Below are 25,055 nucleotides of genomic sequence, written 5' to 3' on the forward strand. Positions count from 1 at the left end.
CCACACCAGACAGGACCCCAGTTTCTCAGGCCACAACACTGTACGGGCCCTCGATAAAACCCCAGGGGAAAAACCAAAGGGAGTAAAATAACCATGGGGCGGAATCAGCGGAAAAACTCTGGTAACATGAATAACCAGAATAGATCAACCCCCCCAAGAAAAGACACGGCAGATGTGATTGAAGATCCCATTCATAAACAACTGGCTGAGATGTCAGAAATCGAATTCAGAATTTGGATGGCAGACAAGATTAATAAAATGGAATTAGGAATCCGAGGAGAAATTCAAAAATTGTCTCAAGAATTTAACGAATTTAAAGACAAAACCACCAAAGACTTAGACACAATGAAGCAAGAACTTACAGCCCTCAAAGATATGAAAAATACAGTAGAATCCCTCAGTAACAGAATGGAGCAAGCAGAAGAAAGGATTTCTAACATTGAAGATAAAGTCTTCGAACGCTCCCAATCTCTCAAAGAGGAAGAGAAATGGAGAGCAAAAACGGATCACTCACTCAGAGAACTCTCAGATATATCGAAAAAAAGCAACATAAGGAATATAGGAATTTCTGAGAATGATGAAGTGGCCTCCAAGGGCACAGAGGCCCTTCTGCATGAAATTATGAAAGAAAATTTTCCAGACATGCCTAGAGAATCTGAAATTCAGATAGCAGACAGCTTCAGAACCCCAGCACGATTCAACCCCAATAAGTCATCCCCCAGACATATCATAATTAGCTTCACTAAAGTTAACATGAAAGAGAAGATTCTCAAAGCAGCCCGGCGAAAGAAAACTATAACGTACAAAGGTAAGAATATTAGAATAACTGCAGATCTCTCTGCTGAAACTTTTCAAGCCAGAAGAGGCTGGTCATCAACTTTTAATCTCCTAAAGCAAAAAAATTTTCAACCCAGGATCTTGTATCCAGCTAAACTGAGTTTCATCTATGATGGAGAAATTAAATACTTCAATGACATTCATATGTTGAAAAAATTTGCCATAAGTAAACCAGCTCTTCAGGATATTCTCAGACCTATCCTCCACAATGACCAACCCAATCCTACACCACAAAAGTAAACTCACTCAGAAACTTCGGATCAAACTCCAACTTCCACACTGGCGAAAGGATTAAAAATGTCCACTGGACCTTTGAAAAACTGGATACCCAAAATTCCACCAGACTTATCAATACTCTCCATCAATGTGAATGGCTTAAACTGTCCTCTAAAGAGGCATAGGTTAGCTGACTGGATACAAAAACTCAAGCCAGATATTTGTTGCATACAAGAGTCACATCTCAACTTAAAAGACAAATACAGACTCAGGGTGAAAGGATGGTCATCCATATTTCAGGCAAATGGTAATCAGAAAAAAGCAGGTGTTGCAATTTTATTTGCAGATACAGTAGGCTTTAAACCATCAAAAGTAAGGAAGGACAAGAATGGTCACTTCATATTTGTTAAGGGTAATATTCAACATGATGAGATCTCAATTATTAATATCTATGCACCCAACCAGAATGCACCTCAATTTATAAGAGAAACTCTAACAGACATGAGTAACTTGATTTCCTCCAGCTCCATAATCGTTGGAGATTTCAACACTCCCTTGGCAGTGTTGGATCGATCCTCCAGAAAGAAGCTGAGCAAAGAAATCTTAGATTTAAACCTAACCATCCAATATTTAGATTTAGCAGACATCTACAGAACATTTCATCCCAACAAAACTGAATACACATACTTCTCATCAGCCCACGGAACTTACTCCAAAATTGACCACATTTTAGGTCACAAGTCTAACCTCAGTAAATTTAAAGGAATAGAAATTATTCCATGCATCTTCTCGGACCATCATGGAATAAAACTTGAATTGAGTAACAACAGGAATCTGCATACCCATACAAAAACATGGACGTTAAATAATCTTATGCTGAATGATAGCTAGGTCAGAGATGAGATTAAGAAAGAAATCGCCAATTTTATGGAACAAAACGACAATGAAGACACAAACTATCAGAACCTCTGGGACACTGCAAAGGCAGTTCTAAGAGGGAAATTTATAGCACTGCAAGCCTTCCTCAAGAGAACGGAAAGAGAGGAAGTTAACAACTTAATGGGACATCTCACACAACTGGAAAAGGAAGAACATTCCAACCCCAAACCCAGTAGAAGAAAAGAAATAACCAAAATTAGAGCAGAATTAAATGAAATTGAAAACAAAAGAATAATACAATAAATCAAAAAGCTGGTCTTTTGAAAAGGTCAATAAAATAGATAAACCTCTGGCCAACCTAATCAGGAAAAAAAGAGTAAAATCTCTAATATCATCAATCAGAAACAACAAAGACGAAATAACCACAGACTCATCAGAAATCCAAAAAATCCTTAATGAATATTACAAGAAACTTTATTCTCAGAAATATGAAAATCTGAAGGTAATAGACCAATATTTGGAAGCACGCCACCTTCCAAGACTTAACCAGAATCAAGTAGAAATGTTGAACAGACCCATATCAAGTTCAGAAATAGCATCAACTATACAAAACCTCCCTAAAAAGAAAAGCCTGGGACCAGATGGTTTCACGTCAGAATTCTACCAAACTTTTAAAGAGGAATTAGTACCTATATTACTCAACCTGTTCCAAAATGTAGAAAAAGAAGGAAGACTACCCAACACGTTCTATGAAGCAAACATCACCCTGATCCCCAAACCAGGAAAAGACCCAACAAGAAAAGAAAGTTATAGACTAATATCACTAATGAATATAGATGCAAAAATATTCAACAAGATCCTAACAAACAGAATCCAGCAACACATCAAACAAATTATACATCATGACCAAGTTGGTTTTATCCCAGGGTCTCAAGGCTGGTTCAATATACGTAAATCTATAAATGTAATTCAGCACATAAACAAATTAAAAAACAAAGACCATATGATTCTCTCAATTGATGCAGAAAAAGCTTTTGATAATATCCAGCATCCCTTCATGATCAGAACACTCAAGAAAATTGGTCTAGAAGGGACTATTCTTAAACTGATAGAGGCTATCTACAGCAAACCCACAGCCAATATCATATTGAATGGAGTTAAATTGGAATCATTTCCACTCAGATCAGGAACCAGACAAGGCTGCCCATTGTCTCCATTGCTTTTCAACATTGTAATGGAAATTTTAGCCACCGCGATTAGGGAAGAAAAGGCGATCAAGGGTATCCATATAGGGTCAGAAGAGATCAAACTTTCGCTCTTCGCAGATGATATGATTGTGTATCTGGAAAACACTAGGGACTCTACTACAAAACTCCTAGAAGTGATCAAGGAATACAGCAGCGTCTCAGGTTACAAAATCAACATTCATAAATCGGTAGCCTTTATATACACCAACAACAGTCAAGTTGAAAAAGCAGTTAAGGACTCTATCCCATTCACAGTAGTACCAAAGAAGATGAAATATTTGGGAATTTACCTAACAAAAGACGTGAAAGATCTGTATAAAGAGAACTATGAAACTCTAAGAAAAGAAATAGCTGAAAATGTTAAATGAAAAAACATACCATGCTCATGGCTGGGAAGAATCAACATTATCAAAATGTTCATACTACCCAAAGCAATATATAATTTCAACGCACTCCCTATTAAAGCTCCACTGTCATATTTTAAAGATCTTGAAAAAACATTACTTCGTTTTATATGGAATCAGAAAAAACCTCGAATAGCCAAGACATTACTCAGAAACAAAAACAAAACAGGAGGAATCACACTACCAGACCTCAGACTTTACTACAAATCGATAGTGATCAAAACAGCATGGTATTGGCACAAAAACAGAGAAGTAGATATCTGGAACAGAATAGAGAACCAAGAGATGAATCCAGCTACTTACCGCTATTTGATTTTTGACAAGCCAATTAAAAACATTCAGTGGGGAAAAGATTCCCTATTTAACAAATGGTGCTGGGTGAACTGGCTGGCAACCTGCAGAAGACTGAAATTGGACCCACACCTTTCACCATTATTTAAACTTAAGACATGAAACTATAAAAATACTAGAGGAGAATGCAGGGAAAACCCTTGAAGAAATTGGTCTGGGTGAGTATTTCATGAGGAGAACCCCCCGGACAATTGAAGCAGCTTCAAAAATACACTACTGGGACTTGATCAAACTAAAAAGCTTCTGCACAGCTAAGAACACAGTAAGCAGAGCAAGCAGACAGCCCTCAGAATGGGAGAAGATATTTGCAGGGTATATCTCTGACAAAGGTTTAATAACCAGAATCCACAGAGAACTCAAACGCATCAGCAAGAAAAAAACAAGGGATCCCATCGCAGGCTGGGCAAGGGATTTGAAGAGAAACTTCTCTGAAGAAGACAGGCGCACGGCCTTCAGACATATGAAAAAATGCTCATCATCTTTAATCATCAGAGAAATGCAAATCAAAACTACTTTGAGATATCATCTAACTCCAATGAGACTAGCCTATATCACAAAATCTCAAGACCAGAGATGTTGGCGTGGATGCGGAGAAAAGGGAACACTTCTGCACTGCTGGTGGGAATGCAAATTAATACATTCCTTTTGGAAAGATATATGGAGAACACTCAGAGATCTAAAAATAGATCTGCCATTCAATCCTGTAATTCCTCTGCTGGGCATATACCCAGAAGACCAAAAATCACAACATAACAAAGATATTTGTACCAGAATGTTTATTGCAGCCCAATTCATAATAGCTAAGTCATGGAAAAAGCCCAAGTGCCCATCGATCCACGAATGGATTAATAAATTGTGGTATATGTAGACCATGGAATACTATGCAGCCTTAAAGAAAGATGGAGACTTTACCTCTTTCATGTTTACATGGATGGAGCTGGAACATATTCTTCTTAGTAAAGTATCCCAAGAATGGAAGAAAAAGTACCTAATGTACACAGCCCTACTATGAAACTAATTTGGGACTCTCACATGAAAGCTATAACCCAGCTACAACTTAACAATAGGGGGAAGTGGGAAGGGGAGGTGGGTAGAGGGAGGGGGATCGGTGGGATCACACCTGTGGTGCATCTTACAGGGGTATTTGCGAAACTTGGTAAATGTAGAATGTAAATGTTTTGGCACAGTAACTGAGATAACGCCAGAAAGGCTATGTTAACCACTGTGATAAAAATGTGTCAAATGGTTTATGAAGCGAGTGTATGATGCCCCATGATCATATCAATGTATACAGTTATGATTTAATAAAAAAAAAAAAGAAAGAAAAAAAAGAGAATCGCTTAAGCCTAAGAGTTTGAGGTTGCTGTGAGCTGTAATGCCATAGCACTCTACCGAGGGCAACATAGACTCTTATCTCAAAAAAAATAAAAAAGACACGATTAACATCAATTATCTCTAGGTGGAAGAATTGCAAGTAATTTTAAAATCGAATGCTTTTTGGTATTGTTTGCATTTTTTTTTTTTTTACTAATAATTATACCTAGTTTGTACAAAGGACCTCCAGGGTGCTAGGTGCCATGGCAAGTATTTCACATGAAACATTTCAGAGGATACTTGCAAGAGACCCGTGAAGTAGATTCTAATATTATCCTCATTTTACCAAAGAGGCAACATACTTAAGCCTCTTGCTCAAAAGTAGAAAATGCCAGAAGGTAAGACTCAAACCCAAAACCCAAACTAAAGCCAATTCTCTTAACCACCATGTGACAATATATTTTTTCTGAAAACAAAAATCTATTTAAAGATAAGTGTATCCTGACAATTGGTTAAATCAATTTTCAAATAAAATGCAGCTATTTGAAAGGAGTTGATAGGAGTTAATGACATGCACAATGTTCCTGATACTTGATTATGTGGACAAGCATGCCGTAAAAGCTATAAGAATCATTCTGGGAGTGTGTGTGTGTGTGTGTGTGTGTGTGTGTACACGCACATAGTGGGGAGTGTGTAGAGACAGCATGAAAGTATCAATTCTGATATGTTAACTGCTACTCTTTCAGTGTTGGGGCAGGAATAATTTTAGACTCTTCTTTTGATTTATAATATTGTCAAATTTTCTACAATATCAAGTATTACATTAGTAAGGAAAGAAAAAAGACAAAAGGCTGTCCACCTGCCTTCCTGATGCCCAGTGCAGCTGCCTGAACTCCCACTCCCTCTTCAAGGGAGCTTCTCAAGTAATAGCTTGCCCTTTCCTTTTCTTTCCATAGGGACCTGTCACTCCATGGGCTTTAGCTTTCTTTGGCCAAATCTTGAGCTGGTGCCTTAGGGACAGGAACAGAATCCATGACTGCCTGCAGTTGGCAGAACACCGGGAGATAAGCCTGCCTCCCTTTTGTTTGTCTGTACATCAGGCAGCCCACAGAGGCCAAGGTCTGGCTTGTCAGAGATAAAGATTCTTGACTCCCAGGACTCAGAGTGTAGATTGTGGCCACGGGACAGATGGAAATATAAAAATCCTGTCAGATTTTTTGCAAAGGCATCCATAAATCGCACCTGGATAGCTTCTCTTGCGCTTGAAGGAGAGAGGCCATGTGCCAGGAAAGAGTACTTAATGGAATCCAAGTGACCTGCCCTTACACATGCTATGATCTTTCGTGGAAATGCATTCATTCATTCAAGAAATATGTATTGAGTGCCTACTGTGTGTAAGATTCTGCTCCAGGAGTTTGGAAGCCAGCAGACAACAAAACTAATGATGAGGTATGAAATTTACATGACAGCTCGCCCACAACACAATCTGCTTAGGCCTTAAGATTATGAATTTTTAGATCCACCCTGAACACTTCCATGACTATCTAAGGGGGACAAAGTCAGGCACACTTTCTCCAGATTCCCTTGTATTTTTTGGCATATATATATATTTGAGACAGAGTCTCACTATGTCACCCTTGGTACAGTGCCGTAGTGTCACAGCTCACAGCAACCTCAGACTCTTGGGCTTAAGCGATTCTCTTGCCTCAGGCTCCTAAGTAGCTGGGATTACAGGCTCCCCTTATATTTTTTATATATGTGTATCTATTTGCTTATATGTCTTTTGCTCAATGACCATGATTTCAGACATATTGGTTCAAATCCTGTTTTTACCACTCAACTAGCTGTGTAATACCACCTCAGTTACTTAACTGTCCTGAGACCCAGATTTTTCATCTATGTTATAGATATGTTAATACCTATCTTGAAAGATTTTGTGAGGTTTACAAGAGAAATAAAAACCTGTCCACACAAAAAATATATGCAAATATTTATGGGGCATTCACAAGAATCCAAAATTGGAAATAAGCCAAATGTCTTCCATCTAATGAAGGGATCATCAGACTGTGCTACATCCATCCTATAGAATACCACTCAATAATTTAAAAAATTGATACATTTAACATACAGAAACCTCAAGTACATTAGAACCTCCATAGTTGACCACCTCCCTACACTAACCACCTCCTTAAGTTCACCTAATTTTCATAGACCGGACATGCACCACATGTGCATATCAGTACAGCAGGCCTAGTTTCTTAAATTGACTACATTCATATGACCAGTTTGTTATAGTCCCTTGGTGGTCAACTTACAGAAATTCTCCTGTATATTAAATGGAGTGAAAGAAGAATCAAAAGGCTACATACAAAGTGATTCCATCTATATGACATTTGGAAAATGTAAAACCTAAGATCTAAAGAAAGATCAATAGGCCAGGTGTTGTGGCTCATGCCTGTAATCCTAGCACTTTAGGAGGCAAAGGCAGGTGGATTTCTTCTTTCTTTCTTTCTTTTTTTTTTTTTAGAGATAGACTCTCACTTTGTCGCCCTGGGTAGAGTGCTGTGGCGTCACAGCTCACAGCAACTCCAGCTCTTGGGCTTACATGATTCTCCTGCCTCAGCCTCCCGAGTAGCTGGGACTACAGGCACCCGCCACAATGCCTGGCTATTTATTGTTGCAGTTTGACTGGGGCCAGTTTCAAACCTGCCACCCTTGGTATATGGGGCCAGTGCCCTACTCACTGAGCCATAGGTGCTGCCCAGCAGGTGGATTTCTTGAGCACAGGAATTTGAAATCAGCCTGAGCAAGAGCGAGACCTGTCTCTAAAAACAGCCAGGTGTTATGGCAGGCACCTGTAGTCCCAGCTACTTGGGAGACTGAGGCAAGAAGATGGCTTGAACACAGGAGTTTGAAATTGCTGTGAGCTATGACGCCATAGCATTCTACCATGAGTGACAAAGTGAGATTCTGTCAAAAAAAAAAGAAAAAGAAAAAAAGAAAGACCAATGGTTGTTTATGTAGTTTACTAAAATTTGGCAAAAGGAATTTTTTTCAATGATGGAACTCTGCCATATCTTGATTATAGTGGTGGTCACACAATTGTGTGCATTGATCCATCCTTGTAGAACTATACTCTATACAACTGTGGTGGAGGAATGGATAGAAAGAAAATAGGAAGGAAGAAAAGAGGTGCAACTTGAAACTTCAGGGGATTTAATGCCTCTGAATCTTTTACCAATAGGAGATGAATAAATTCCCTAGATATTCACACGACTTTTCAGAAGATGATCTCCCAAGAACAACTGATCTCACTGGATACCAAAAATCAGCTGTCAATGGAAAAGAAGCCATACTCTGTAAAATAACTTAAAATGGTTTATTCTGAGCCAAATTTGAGAACCATGGCCCTGAGCCATGGGCTCCATGGCAAGAAGCCTTGAGCAAGTGGGCTTGTAGTGGGGTTACAGTTTGGTTTTGTACATTTCAGGGAAACAGAAGTGACTTATAGGTTACAGGTGAGTTCAAAGAATCTTTAACTGACAACTGGCTAAAGAGTTAGTTAGATCAAGAGTCAGCAAAAAGGGATGCTTGAGTTAAGATAAGGGTGTTAATCAGAGACAAACTACCTGACATATGCCCAAGACTCAAGTGGTTTGTTATGTATAATGAGGACATCCAGATATGTCTTGCACAGCCTTAGGCCTGTTAATGAGTCACAAAAGATGTGATGAGGCAAGTCTGATCTTTTTCTTATGGCTAGCAACTCAGTTTTAGGGGATCCCTTTGGCCAAGAAGGGGTTTAATCAACCAGCCAGTGGAGGGAGAGGCTTAAGATTTTATTTTAGGTTGAATGTGGTGGCTCACATCTGTAATCCTAGCACTCTGAGAGGCCGAGACAGAAAGATTGCTTGAGCTCAGGAGTTCAAGGCTAGCCTAAGCAAGAATGAGACTCTGTCTCTACTAAAAACAGAAAAACTAATGATTCCCCAACAATTTGCAAACAAATAGAAAAACTAGCCAGGTGTTGTGGCAGGTGCCTGTAGTCCCAGCTACTTGTAAGGCTGAGGCAAGAGGATCTATTGGGCCCAAGCGTTTGAGGTTTCTGTGAGCTATGATGATGCCATGGCACTCTACCCAGGGTGACAGAGACTCTGTCTCAAAAAATAATAATAATAATTTATTTTGGATCACATGGCCAATGCAGTCATGCAGCCTTGCCTCTGCACTGGCCCCTTCCTTGCTACATTCCATTTTTCCTCGCTTCTGCTTCTTGGCATGACACTCTATAATAAAACAGCACAAAACTTTTGCTCCATGCTTTGCTTTGAAAGAAACGGACAGGAAGACTCTTGGCATGACTGTGTAATTAGGTTCTTGCCAATAGAAATAAGAGCAGAAATCGTGTGTGCTGCTTTTTGGCTCTGAGCCTTGGGGTATGCTCACCTTCGTACCCTTCCTTGCAAGCTGGAACCCAGACTGCAGCCAGAATTAAAAATGTAGATATACTCAACCTTCTAAGTGACCACAGAGTGACAATGTGGAAAGAATTTGGCTCCTGGATGATCCTGTGGAAAAGAGACCCTGCCAATCTAGATGACAGTTCATCTCAGAACTGTTAGATAAGAGAGGAGAAAATCGCCATATTCTTTAAGCCACTGTATTTTTTAGTCTTTTTGTTTTAGCACAGGGGAGGAGAGGCTTTTCATGTTGGAAGGCTGCATTAATTTAGCTGCAATTAAACAAGGTTGCATTCAAGAAACTTCAGTTAGATATACTTAAGGATATACAAAAAAATCTAACTACTATGTACTTAATATATTTTCAAAAATACAACTATATTAACTAACCTCTTAATGACTTTGTTGTGTCTGCTTTTTGTTGGAAAGCATTTGAATACCTGGTTGTAGCATGGAGGTTGATAGTTTCAGTTGATTATCTAGATGAGTATCAGGCATTTGTGACCTTAAGGGCATCTTGGTTTGGGTTAGGTAGGAGAATGTAGATTTGTTGCAATAAATGAATGAAAAGGAGTAAACCACTTTGGAGCCATGTTGCCAAAGGTGTGGATATTCTGCATTTTTCCATATTTCAACTGGATCTTTCTTAGCATCAAACAATGACTTTAAAATGTCTTCTACTAAGAGCTCAATCAATTCAATCTGTAGTTCTTTGGGTGCCTTGGCTGAAATGCGTGAGGCTGAAATGCTAATTTGAGCGTGATGTCATGATCCTCAAAGTCAGTAAACCTTTCATTGTATTCTCCAATTAACAGGTCTATAAAGCTGTATATTCTTTAAATGACACACCTATATTATCCAGCTCATCAATTACTTTTGCTAACTAGGGAAAATGTTCACCTGCAATTTCCTTTTGAGCAGGTGTTTTGAAAAAAGATAGCTTTTTCAAAACGCTTTGATTTTTTTGCCACATATATAGGCTTAGTTTTACCTTGCAAAGAAATATTCAAGTTGTTTCAATTTGACATTATATCATACAGAAATGCTACATTCCTATCAAAATCTTTTTCAGTAATTCGCATTGATTGCTGATTCTGTTCTTTGGCTAACACCTGTCCCTGTGATAGCCAATGTGTTTTAGAATGATACAGCAAATTCACACTGACTAACTCATCAGTTCAACTTTAACACATTACAAAATTGATGATGCTGTGTTGCAGTTGCAGGAATATAGTTAACACTAATTATAACTTGTTGCAAAGTGTCACTTAAATAGTAGTTTTAGCATACAGATTTTGTTGATGTATACAATGAAAAGAAATGAAAGCATCTGGATCTGTTAATACTTTTCTTATCTGTGCAATCAACCCTTGGTGTTTTCCTGTCATGGAAGGTGTGCCATCTATACATACACTCATTAAATTTACCAATTTCAGCCCAACTTCATGACATTTATCTTGAAAGTTGTTGAAGATATTCCCAGTGTTCTGTTCACAAGAGTGCCAAAAGTGAATAACTCTTCATAGCAAAGAAAATCTTCTGTTATAACTTGAATAAAGTCTAAAACCTGTACTGAGTAAGTAGAATCAGTTGATTAAACCAAAGTGGTTGAAAAATACATATTTTCCTTTTGAAGTGTTACATGAGATTGTTCTGTTAAGTTGAAGGCTAACTCATGCTGCCACTCCATTATGGTTTTCCATGAAAGAGGCAGTTGTTTGTACTTTGGAACATTAACAGGGTCTAAGCATAATATGACTTGGATAATGCATTCTTCACAATTTATGTATCACTGAACAGCTTTCCTTTTCCCCTAGTGTATAAGCTGCTTGTAAGATGCTCCAGAGGTTTTGTGGTGCCTGTGGCTCAAAGGAGTAGGGTGCCGGCCCCATATACCAGAGGTGGCAGGTTCAAACCCAGCCCCAGCCAAAAAAGATGCTCCAATGGCATCATTTTTAGGTCTTATGAAGAATTACAGCATGAAAGAATTGTCTTTGCTTTTTATCTTTTAATTTATCCAATACAACCTTTCATGTCTCTCTAATTTAAAATATTTGTGGTCCTTATGAGTGTTATAACGCTGATGAGCATTGAATTTCTTTAATGTTGATATCGCAGTATTCACAAAGCAAGCAAATCATCTTATCTTTAGCAGAAACAAGATAATGTTGGAATTCCCAATCCTCATTTAAAAAAAATCTATTTTATTCCTTCAGAGTTATCTTGGTCTTCTTTAACATGATGAGCTATTAAGCAGAAGAATTAAAAATACTGCCAAGTTGTGCAACTATTCACAAATTCCACTTCAGACAGAAACAGTCCACCACTGTCAAAAGCTGATAACAAACTGGTATACTTACTCCCCATAAATTCTCACCAACCAACCTCATTTGCCAGTGGCACCAGTGGGGCAGGGAAAACTAGAACTAAATCATGAGTATAGCAGGCATCGATGTAGGCCTTATGGCTTACTAATGTTTTAATTGTGCTGGTCAATCTGGGAGCATTATTTTGTTGAAACTTATTTTATTCTTTGGAATGTAAAATACATTAATTATTGAAATAAAAATATAAAAGAAGAACAAAAAATTAATAAAAATAAAAGGATTTGTTCTATAAAATTTAGAGTTAGCCAAAAGGCTGTACTTAAGGACCTAGAAGGCCACAGCATCCCTATGCTTCTTCTAGTAACATAACCTTTGCCTAAATTAAACTAAATTAAACATGGTGATCACATGTTTCATCACAGAAATTGCCACAATTTGAGGAATGAAAGGGGTATTGTTAATGATGATGCTGGTAAGAAAAGGTAAGTATTTAAGGTGATAGATATCCCAATTACCTTGATATTATCTTTATATGAATTTATCAAAATATCACATATTTGGAGTCATGCAAATGCTCTAATTTGGACAGGCCAAAGAAAAACTTAGGATCCAAGGGCAGGTATGACGTGCTTTTATTCAGGTGGTGGTGGCAGAGGAGCAAGCATGGGAAGTTCCACACAAGTGGAAAGTCCCACACTTTTATATCCAGGGGAACAATAATGACTAAGTGCCAAGCAGCAGTTACATAATCATGACATCACTGCCTAAAGTTATGGCTACCTAAGAAAAACATGGTGCCTTCCCGCAAAACCATGGTGAGAAAGCCCAAACACCCTTGTCTTGCCCCATAACCCCCAAACTATGTATATCAATTATGTCTCAAAGAACTTTAAATGATGCAAATTAAAAAAAAAGATAATGAAACAAGAGGAGTAAAATAATTTCTGTCTGTAAGCAACTTCAAACAACTTCTAAGATGATACCTTACTTGGTTTTGTATTTTTATTAACACAATTGGGAAGAAGGATAGAGAGTGGCATTAACACTAATAGCATCTGACCAAGAAGAAACAGTTGGCTGGAGAATTGCTGGTCTTTGTGTACTGAGTGTTTATAGGAATTTCTACTCCCAAGAGATATGGACGTGGCAATTGATAGCCGTGGATTTCCATGTACATCAGGATCCTGGGTAAGCATGATAGGATGTCTAAAACGTCTGGGAAAATCTAATAAATAAAAGAAGCCAAAGATGTCTACATTTGGATCTGTAAGGTGGATCCTGGGATGACATTCACAGGTGGGTGGTGTGAGGCATCCATGGCCTAGTCCCACACCTGGGAGCTGCAGTCTCTAGAGCCCATTTCAGAGTAATGCTTTAGGGCCCAGCTGACAAAGTTCTGCACTGATTTTGATAGAAGGACATTGTCTCTACAGCTAGAACTTAACCAAATGAAAGTGACAGGAAAGCCAGAAACCACAGTGTCCCATTGGTAACTGCAGAAATCGCTATCTGGTGACCATGGGAGCTCAGCTCCACACCTGTTGCTCCTTTGTCTCTACTTTCTCCCAGGTGACTGCATATATGCCCTTGGCAAACATGCTTAACTTGTTTAATGAAATGGGTTTTCTTTTTTAAGATGCTAAACACTCCACTAGAAAACCAAGCCATGGGGAGGATATAAAAGGGAAATGTGCTTCTGAAATTATTTTCAGGGCTTAAAAATTATGTAATAGGTTTTGAATCTTCTTCATGAAGCCTAAACCCTTATCAACATCTTTTTCCTTCCTTTGCAAACTCCGTAGGTGAGCAAATTAGGATGATCATCCAACTAAAATCTGTACACCTTATTTTGACCCCAAATCTGTTCTGTTTTGTTTTCCACCTTCTTCCTCAACCTCTGTCCCATCACATCACTACATGAGGCAAAGTAGTCTGAGATTGGTCTATATCAAGTTAGTTAAACTCCGGGCAGACTAATAGCCACAGAAAATGCTATCTAAGGAGCCACATCATGAAAGCAGTTAGTTGGGGAGAGGAAACGTTAGCATTCAGATGCAAGAAATTTTTAAATCATAATCTGCCAAATAAAACTGTTTCCTTGGAGCTAAGTAAATATTCTCCCAGGGGTGGACCTGAGGAATCAGACAGCTGCGTCTATTTATGGCTTCCCCTGTGTTTCCCTCTCTCCGCGGAATCAAATCAGCTGTACACAAGGCCGCATCCTTTATTAAGCCTCCCTATTCCCAGCAAGGGACAGAAGTAGTGAAACAGAGAACCAGCTGCCGTTGAAATGTTCCAACCATCTGTGTCTTCCTTATTTTTCCCTTCTCTGTACACATTTAAATGTCCTTCCTTGTTTATCTATTTGCAGGGAGCAGATGGAATCATCATATTACACTTTGTTGAGCATTTACTATCTTCTAAGTACTATATTAGTGACTTGATGTAAATTATCTCATGTCATCCTCACAAAATGAAGTAATTACTATTGCCCTATTTTGCTGATGGTGAAACCGAGGCTTAGAAAGAGGCTTAGATTTGCCAAAGGCCACATAGCTAATAAGTAAAATCTTCTACCTTTAAACCTCTTGAAAGAAATTTGGGCTGCAGTGCTAAACCTTCAGAAAAATTATGAAGTAGGTGAAAGCGTTTTTAGCACCCTCTTTTCAAGATGTAGGAATACTTTATTGCCCTTTAACAACTTTCTCCAAACTTCCAAGGATCCCAGCACCAAGAGTATCCCTTTTTGGTGGTATTTGCACTTACATATGGGTCTCTTATGGGAAAACAAAACAGTTGAAAAATCCAAGTAAGCACCAAATAAGCACACCTCTAAAGACTGAATTTCAGACCAGGCCAGCAAGCTTAAGGAAGCTCTGCAGGGTGAGGGACCTCCCAGGGGAAGAGCCCTTCTTTGGTGACTTCAGCTAGATACCTGCCATTCTCAAAATTTTAACAATCCTACGCCTTCAGCAGTGTAAAAGTGACACCCAAGACTTCTCAAAATAGGCTACATATCAATGTTTACTGCTCATTAAAGCCAGAACAACAATACAAATTGTTCAGGCTATCACTATGGTCTCACAGCATTTTGGGGAGAGTGGCAAGGGAAATTTTGTCAGTATGGTGGAAAGCTTCAGACTCCTGACTTTGTTATGATCAAATGAACAAGGTGGTTAATTTCTAACAAATAAAAATGTATTCTTTGGGTACTCTTCTTTGGGGGGGCCTAGGACATGCCCTCGATCTGCTGTTGAAAATCTAAAGCATTCCAGTTGGCAGAACAATAGACTTTTCTCTTGGTGGACTACTGTGAGTTGAGTTTGGACAATGATTGTTCTGTTTCCAGAAAGTCGCTGGGGAGTGGGGAAGGGGAGAACCTGGAAGCTCAGCCAGGTGTTGGACACCTCCTCAGGGGGTTCTCCTCTGCCAGGCCCTGAAATCCTAGGCCTGGAACACACCCTGCTGACTTTTTCCAAAGTTTGAACTTTTATTAAAGAGCCAGAGGCAAGGGATTGTTTTCTATACACAGTTCTTCAGCTCTGGAATTTCAGATTTGATCTCCTGGTTGGAGAGAACTTACATACACCATCCTCTAAGACATGTTGTGACTATAAAGCATTCAGTTGTTTTTCTTTCCATAGCTTTTCTTGTTTCCAGGAAGAAAGGTTGAAAGGGAGAGGCATTTGAGATGCTGTTTGGCTTAGAAGTTGGTTCGTGGAAAATAATGTCACCCTAGAGATTTTCTATGATGGGTAAATTTTTCTCTTTCACTAAATGAATAATGAATGTTATTTTAATATGGAACTGGCCCTTAGTGCACTCAATTTATATGCATGAATTTCTCTCCCCCAACCTTTCTCTCAAAGCAACTGCGTTTTTCTTTTTAACCCACTAGAAGAACAATTTGAAATAAAATAAGTAAATATTTGGGTGGTCTATTGATATTCAGAGAGCACTTTTAAAATTAACTCATTTGCCTTCTATGAGAAACAGACTTTAATGTTCCAAGAACTGGAGCTTTGAAATTAAGTAGCTAAAGCTGCCTTTGTATATCCTCTAACTTGCTTAGGTTGTTATTTTAATGGCAGCTTTTGCTAATGAAGGGAAGGAAGTTGCCAGAACTAGGAACAGCAGGCCCTGACCGGCCTCCTATGATGTATAGAGAGAATTTCAATCAGGAGTGAATGAGCAGTTGTTCACCTCTCTCTATGCCCTGGCAGGCAGAAAGAGAATCCCTAGGGATTCTTAGCCAGCTAGCTTCAAGCTGAGTTCAGCCAAAGAAATACACTGACAAGAAAGTCAGAGGGTGGGAGAGAGAGAAGTTGGAGTATTTTTGCCCTCCTCCCTGGAATTCAGGTCTCCTGTAACAATATTTCCTTCCTTATCTCTGCAGCCCAAGGGATGGCCATGACCGCTTGTGTTTGCTCCTCTCTGGCTGCCCCACCACCCTTTGTTTGTTTCCTAAAGCACACCCATACCTCCCTTGGTTAACAACCTATCACTTCAATTGACACTGGAAGTGGTGATACATCCAGTTTACTGCCAAGATGCTGACAAACAACTCAACCGGCTTTTCTTTATGATGCCTAAGCAGTGCTAGGAGTCAGCCCCCTGATGATGACCCCAGAGTTAGATCAGTAATCACAGCAATGAGCGCTAACAGCCACCAAGTTCTTTCCATGTTCCCATCTGCAGGGCTCACACTGCGTGTGAAGAACCTCAGGAAGTGGAGACGAACCATTTTCTTAAACTAATGAACTGCAGGGGATGAAAACCATTTACAGGACACTGAGAGCCAAAGCCTGCTTATGTCCAAAGACAGAAAGTTTTTGAATAATGTAGTAAATATTACTTTTATGAAATATTAATAAAAATAATATAAAAGATACTTTAAGGGCACTGGGTAAATGCAACCAAGGGGGCTATTTTAGTAAAACTCTTCTTCACTTAATACTTGCTGTGAATTTACTATTAACTCCTTCTAGCCCTATTCAGCCCTGTCACTTGGTGTGTGAAGATGTTAGTGTCGAAGTAACCATGAAGTTTTATTTCATTGATACATAATTCACATGCCATAAAATTTAGCCTTTTAAATACAAATTCAGTGGTTTTTAGGTTATGTACAGAATTGTGCAACTACCACCACCATCAAATTCCAGAATGTTTCTATCACCCCATTTCCATTAACAGTCCCTCCCCCTTCTCATTCCCGCTCCTCCCAGCCCTTGGCAACCCCTAATCTACTTCCTGTCTATGGATTTGCCTGTTCTAGCATTTCATGTACATGAACGTACAATATGTAGCCTTTTGTCACTGGCTTCTCACACGTAGCAAAGTGTTTTCAAGGTTCATCCATGTTGTAAATTCAGTATGTCATTCCTTTCCACAGCTGAAAAATATTCTATTGTATGGATATGCCACAATTTGCTTTTCCATTCATCAAAGGATGGACACTAGGTTGTTTGCACCTTTTGGCTACTGCAAATAATGCTATTGTGCATATTCTCATATAAGTTTTTGTGGGGGCATACATTTTTCATTCTTCTGGAAATAATGTTTTTGACAGCACAGCATCTTTTGGAGGCACAGAGCCTTCTTGGTTTTCCAGAAATCATGGTCAATCCCCTTGGTTCAGATGTGCTAGATTTCAACTATTGGCCCCAAGGTGGTAATGTGATTCAGACAGGCCAATGAAAGTAATGAATACTCCTGGTCATGGTGATTGGTTCATTACTAGGGGTGTGTTTCAAGGGGAGCCAATCAGTGTTCTTTGCTGGACTGACGTGGCTACATAGACTTAGTAGAGGGGGAGCTCTTTCTGTAAGAATAGATAATCAGGTGGGGTAGGAGAGCTCACTCAAAAGATGGAGAGAGACAGGTAGATCACTTATGACATCATTTGAAAGCCAGGGCCCAGCTTGGTCTCAAGTCATATCAGTTGAACCTGGATTCTTTCTGAGTTAGGGAAATCAGTGACAAAAATATGGGATTAAAAATCTTAATATCAAGATTTAATAGCATTTTAGCATCCGTAGCACAGTGGTTATGTGAGTTAGGGAAATCTGTGACAAAAATATGGGATTAAAAATCTTAATATCAAGATTTAATAGCATTTTAGCATCCGTAGCACAGTGGTTATGACACTGGCCACATGCACCAAAGCTGGCGGGTTCAAACCCATCCCTGGGGCCAGCTAAACAAGGACAACTGCAACAAAAAATAACAGGCACTGTGGCAGATGCCTATAGCCCTAGCTCCTTGGGAGGCTGAGGCAAGAGAATCACTTAAGCCGAAGAGTTTGAGATTGCTGTGAGCTGTGATGCATTCTACTGAGGGCAACAAGAGTAAGACTGTCTCAAAAAAAATAAAATAAACTTAATATCTTTCTTTTTCTCCTCTTCTCCTAACTTCTCCTTGAGGAATTCGCAGGCACACATAACAATATGGCCACTCCACCATCTGCCACGTTGGCAAAGTGGCAGAACCTTGGTTATGTGCTTCTTGGGGACTATAGATGGGAAAGGGATTCCCATGCTCCTAGGGAGAATGTAAGGGCTAGTTTGGTTCTGACACTCTTTTTTGTAGAGACAGAGTCTCACTTTATGGCCCTCGGTAGAGTGCCGTGGCATCACACAGCTCACGGCAACCTCCAACTCCTGGGCTTAAGCAATTCTCTTGCCTCAGCCTCCCGAGTAGCTGGGACTACAGGTGCCCGCCATAACGCCCAGCTATTTTTTGGTTGCTTTTCAGCCAGGGCCAGGTTTGAACCTGCCACCCTTCGGTATATGGGGCCGGCGCCTTACCGACTGAGCCATAGGTGCCGCCCAGTTCTGACACTCTCAAGATTGGTCTTTGGAGCTGATGTGTTAGTTTATGAGCTTCCCTTCTCTGGGGTTCTCTTTATACTAACAGGTAAATTGCTTCAGGTGATTGCATTCTGCTGGCAGGAAGAGAAAGTCCTTCCCATCTTAGCCTCTTTCATTTTCTCTTGAAATCCTTGTTCTTTCTTCTTTCCCTTTACCTAAAAGAATGTCCACATTTCAAGTTCTGCTAAGCTGTGCAGTAGTGTCTCATCATTGTTCGTGCAGTACCGGGGTCGGGGTGATGGTAGTGGTATGTATACATTTCTTTGAGTGTGTGTGTCTTGTTTGACACTCATGCGTCCTTAAAGTCAACTAACATCAGGATTAAAAGGCTTTTCCTCCTAGTCATCATGAAAATTGAACCCGTAACCTAACATCTGTCAGAGATGCCACAGGAGAATGCAGGATGCTCATGAATGTTTAAGATGAGATGGGAGGCATTAGATGTTGCTTTCTCAATGAGTAAATTCATGGAATGCTGCTAGGTTCTTGGAGTGATAATAATATCAGTTAACATTTATCCAGTCCTTACTATGGGCCAGACATTATCTGATTTCATCATGGAACATCCCTGGGACCTAATTGTTATGATTTCCATTTTTTAGATGAGGAAACTGAGGTTCAAAGAAATTAGATAACTTGCCTAAGGTCACACAGCCAGTAAGTGGTAAAGTGCTGACTTTAATCTTGTTGTGTGTGATGTCAAAAACTTCTTAACCACGACACTAAGTTGCTTCCTTGTGTATGCAATTTCTGTTTCAGTTTTATTTTTAGTTATGTAGTTATATAATATGTACTCATTACTTTAAAAAAACCAAACCATATAGTATTATACAAACTAAAAAGAGAAACATTTCCATCCTTTCCCGTTCTTTCTCTTTGTTTCTGCTTTTTTTTTGGGTACCATCCTGGTAATAGCTTCTCTGGACCTTGACCCTGGTCTTCAGAGTCTGAACTCCTAATCTCTTTTCCATGCTGCTGAGTTATTAGAAAAGCCAAGAGGCACTTAAATACATTTTGCCAAGAGAACAATCTGCCCAATATTTAATTTAGAACCTATTTAAATAACATTCCTATAGAATGCATCTGTTTGATCTCTTGTCAGAGTATAATTTTTAAAAAGTGCAAACCTAGGGCGGCGCCTGTGGCTCAAGGAGTAGGGCGCTGGTCCCATATGCCAGAGGTGGCGGGTTCAAACCTAGCCCTGGCCAAAAAAAAAAAAAAAAAGTTGCAAACCTAATACTCTCAAATATATGGTGAGCACATGTCAGGATTTCTTTAACTCAGTAACAAGGGACACAGGACACGGCAGGATGACAAAGCTGCTTCAAGATATAAGAGGCCGATATAAATTTGGTCAGTCCAAATCGCTAGAACAAGTTTGTAAATTTATATACAAAAGTGGATAATTTTCTTTGAAGGCAAAAAATATCTATGTATAACCTGTGGGGTTATCTTTTCTTCTGGACAAAAATTATTTGCATCTCTGGAGAACAAAAGTCATTTTCAATTATCAGTTTTTTGCCAGTTAACATCTACCTTTCCAGAATCTGAGTTTTAATTAATAGTCAGCCTTAAGGGAACATTATCTTCCCACAGAGCAGCTGTTCAACCACTTTTGGCAATGATGGAAATGTTCTCTACCTATGCTATCTAATATGGTAGCCACTAGCTTCATGTAGCCATTGAGCCCTTGTGGCCAGTGTGAATGAGGGACTGAATTTTTTATTTTATTTAATTTTTAATTAATTCGGGTCTAACTTTAAAGGGTCCCATATGACTAATGGTTACCATATTGAAGAATGCAGCCTAAGAGCATCAAATGACTCACAAAAACTTGGAAAGAACAGTTAGTATGACTTTGAAAGAGCTCACAGTAATCCCTTTGCCTTCTTTCTGAGTTGGGGGACATTTCTCCCCACATCTTTTCCTCTCCTACATGTTCTTCCATCAACCTTCCTCCGCTGTGAAGCATGGGAAGGAACCAATCTGTTTACAGATTTTTGCCCGACAGTGGCTCCCCTCCAGCTCTCACATCAAACTGATGGCTCCTCTGAGGACTCAGTCCTGGGGCACTGCAGTCAGGGCCAACGCATGTGCAGCTGCGGACTGACGGAGCTGACGCGCTCTCCCCGGGAGCCGAGGAGCAAATGTCACGAGAAAAGCCCTTGAAAATGGTTCTCATCCTCTTTCTCATCACGGACAACCCAGAATGGACTGTTCTGAAATGTTGAACTTTCGTATTATTAATGGTTGGGAAGGACTTCTGGTAAAGAGATTCTAGGATAAACAGGTCACTAGGTTTTTACTGCTTATCAATGAAGTTCCCAAAAAGTTCTTCATGAAGGAAACAGGCTCGTATAAACTTTAAACACACACACACCACCAAAAAAAAAGAAAGAAAGAAAAGGAAAGGAAATATGTTGTTTTTATATAGTAAGGCAATGCAAGAAAGGTTTTTCTTGACTTTTTTCCAACTATTTATGAAACGATAAAGATTTTTAAAGGAAAACAATGAGAACCTTGCCCTGGTCTCTGTTATGCCTTACCCAAAAGGTGACAGGTAAGATAATTTCTCAGGGAAATGCAATGCTTATTGTGTTTCTGCCTGTATCAGGGCATTTTAACCTTCCCTAAATAAAAAGCCGCTCACTGCTAACTCCTATGGACGGCTTTCCATGTCTCCTTTTCAATGATCCAAGCAGTTAGGATTGGCTCACTTTGTACTGAACTTGCCTGCAGATAGCTTGGTGCTCTGCTCTGGATTTGCCAGTAGCCTATGTCTGGAGGGGATTTAGGCCTAAGGATTCTGAGCTTGAGATCACTTTGCCAACCCTGGCAGCTCTGGGCCTGTACGACTTCTTTAATCTTTCCATCTTTCTTATTCCCCCAAATAAGCCGAAGCCTTCAGTAGAAGGTCATGTAAACTTTGCTGTAAATCACCAGAGGTTCCAGAAAAGAAAAGCTAAAAAGGGAATCCTGATTATTCTGAAACAGTCTAGAAAGTTCACTTTTAAAATTATTTTTAAGCTCCTTGTGCTTCAAAAAAGGTATATAAAAACATATATGACTTACATGAACCAGAATATCTCTTAATTTTTTTTTTCAGGCTAACCGATGACTAACTAGAAATAGGTTTATTATCCCAGTGCTGTTGGTCAAAAGTGTTCTAATGTATTTTTTTCACCTTCTTGCCTTATTAATCCCAGTAAACATCAGAAACTCTACATTTCTTTTACTAATGTGTGGTGTACGATATTAAAAGTACACTATACTAATCACTTTCACTTAAGTTCTCAATATAATTTACCTTTTTGGAGATTAGTGATTGAATTGAACATTCAGTAGTTCCAATACCTTCTCTTTCACACGTTGGGGAAATCTTTTGAAATCAACTTTGCACTATGATTTCATTTTCTTTTTCCATTCTGCTAAGATTTATTGAGTGCTTACTGTGAGCCACTGTGTTAAGTGCTTGAAACGAATGATCTCTTTTAATACTCTCCTTATTAAAAATGAAAAAACTGAGTTTAGAAAAGTGACTTAGGTTACTCAACTTGCATTCAAACCACAACTGAATTCTAGTCGTGTTTTGACCACACAGCCTTGCTGAAAACTCACAAAAGACTTGAATTCCATTCTCAGATCTGAAATGTATAACCCAGTAGTTGTTGCATTTCTTTAGGTATCTATATACTTACCTTCAAAATGGGAATGGGAGGTAATGGTAATGGTATCTCCTTTCCAAAGTACTGAGACTTGTGAGAAGTTATTTCTAAACTCTAAAATGTTAAATACGTGAAATCTGTTATTACTTTTATATGTTCTTTACTTAGTGACATCTTTAGTGAATTGAAGTCTAATTAATTGATATATTATGGTTAGATTACAGAAGGGAGGCCTCATTATTCACCACTGGAAAAAATTGGTACAAGACCTCCTCCTGGACTTGGTTCAGCATAGCCTAGTTATCAACTTATCACAAGGAGCTCAATTAAAGGTGGTCTGGCTAATGAAATAACCAATTCAAAGCCCCTAGGACTGGTCACAGTTTTGGCTCTCTTACTTGTTTTACAAAGTATACAAACACTCAGTAATCTAAATAATTTTCCCTTTGAGATCATCATTGATACTGTTTGTCTCATATCTGTTCAGATAGGCTTAGAACAGTGAATATGACTTTGAAAGGGGTTCACAGGAATCTTTTTGCTTTATACTCAGCTTTTGAGTAATTTTTCTTAACCCCCTTTCCTCTCCTACATTATAATTTATATCCTGACTACTAGGGTAGTCCTCCTAATTTTTAATGGGACTTTTCATGACTTATGACTTATGACTTTCTTTTCTGACACAGAGCAAAGAGGAAAATGGACTTACTGATAATCATTTCTGTATTGGCCCTGTATTCTCTGAAAACTCTAATGAAATGTGCCTGAAAGCAAAGAGACACTACTAAGTAATAACCTTGTCTTCTAAAAGTGGCCTTGCTGGGGTGAAATGTTTTTTGAAAGACATTAAAATTCAATATTGCAAGGGAATGTATCACACTGCATTGATATTTAACTTTTAATTTTTTCTATTTGGAATAAATGCATTCCTAGTTCAAACAATGGCTTCTTTAAGAAAATCACAGAGAAAGTGATTAAGTCACTTGGAGCTGAACTTCCCAGCAGCATTGCTGCATATTCATGATGTTTAATTTTAAAATCTCTCTCAAATGGAATTCCACGGAGACATCAGACTTCATCATCGAAGAGGTAAATCAGTCAAACATATCCACAGACATTATGGGAGAAAACGATCCGTACCTTGTGCGTTCCCCAGTGAACCACTTTTGAAGATATGGTGATAGAGTCTGCACTATCAAATAACTTACAATTAGCTACAGGATTCTAATAGTTCCTACCTATATAAACATTTATAAAAAAAGAAAAGAAAGAAAGATGGCTGAGACTGATTGCGTTACAGTGAACCATCACAAGCCAAGTCATATTCTTCACATTCTCAATGAATTTGGCTCTTTTTTCTTCTTTCCTATAAAAGCACTTTCCAGCAAGTGAAGCAAAAGGTTAAAGTCTCAACACTAGAGAAGCTCTGAAGGTAAGAGTAAACACTCCACTGGTTTCTTGTTTTCCCAACACCTGACCTCAATATCTGAGAGTTGCTGGTAATAAGTGAACAGGAACAATGATAAACAGAAAACCTAACCCAGGAACACTGAGCTTGAACTCCACAACAGCGGGAGGTCAAAGAAGTATGTATCCAGTAAATCTTAGTTGTCATTATTACAAACTTAGTATTAAAAATCCCACCCAAATGTTTAGGACATAATGATAAAGCCAAGTGAAGATAAATAAAATTGCCCATCTGTTTTCATTTAAAAAGATATTCAATTTTCCATATTAAATACCGTAGGTCTATTTAGACTGTAACTAACACATGCCTCTTTGAGAAAAGAAATTCAGAAAAGAAAAAGTTAAGCCCTTTAAAATGACAAAAAACTGTGTAAAAAAGATAAACCATTAGAAACTTGGTAAAGATGACGTTTCCTTCTCTTAAAAGAGGAAGAACATCTTGGTTTTAACTGTGTATGAACGCAAGACCTACTTCTAAATCGTGTTTCTTACTGGTAAAGCCTGACAAGATCGGAGAGAAGATTGAACTAATCATGATAGAACTTCCTTTTTAATTTGATTGATGTAGTAAAGCTGCATCATGTTGAAGGCTTAAAATAGTCTTCAGAACATACACCAAACATCTCCTTGGGCCATGTAGTGCCTATGAGTTGTGGCACCATGTGGGCCTTAAGGATGTCTTTAAATATTTCTCCTTCTTCTTCGGGCTCTGTGTACACATCAGAACATTCTGCATCTACATCAGAATGCTTTGTACCATGGAGAAACAATATAAATAAATCATGTAATAAAATGACCTTTCCCGAATCACGTTTTGGCAAGAAGATGCTTTCTACAGCTGTCTCTTTGCTCTAACTACAGATGCCAACAACAGGAACTTTTATGAGGCCTACTGGAAGTTAGATATCCAGTCGAATTCAATTCTGGGGAAGCTAAATTCAGCCTGCTTTTCACATTTTTGGCAGGTTGAAAATATATACTGTCAAGGAACCTGGGTTTATACAAATAACATCCTTATC

The sequence above is a fragment of the Nycticebus coucang genome, chromosome 8, assembly GCF_027406575.1.
Source record: "Nycticebus coucang isolate mNycCou1 chromosome 8, mNycCou1.pri, whole genome shotgun sequence".
In the NCBI taxonomy this organism is placed as follows: Eukaryota; Metazoa; Chordata; class Mammalia; order Primates; family Lorisidae; genus Nycticebus; species Nycticebus coucang.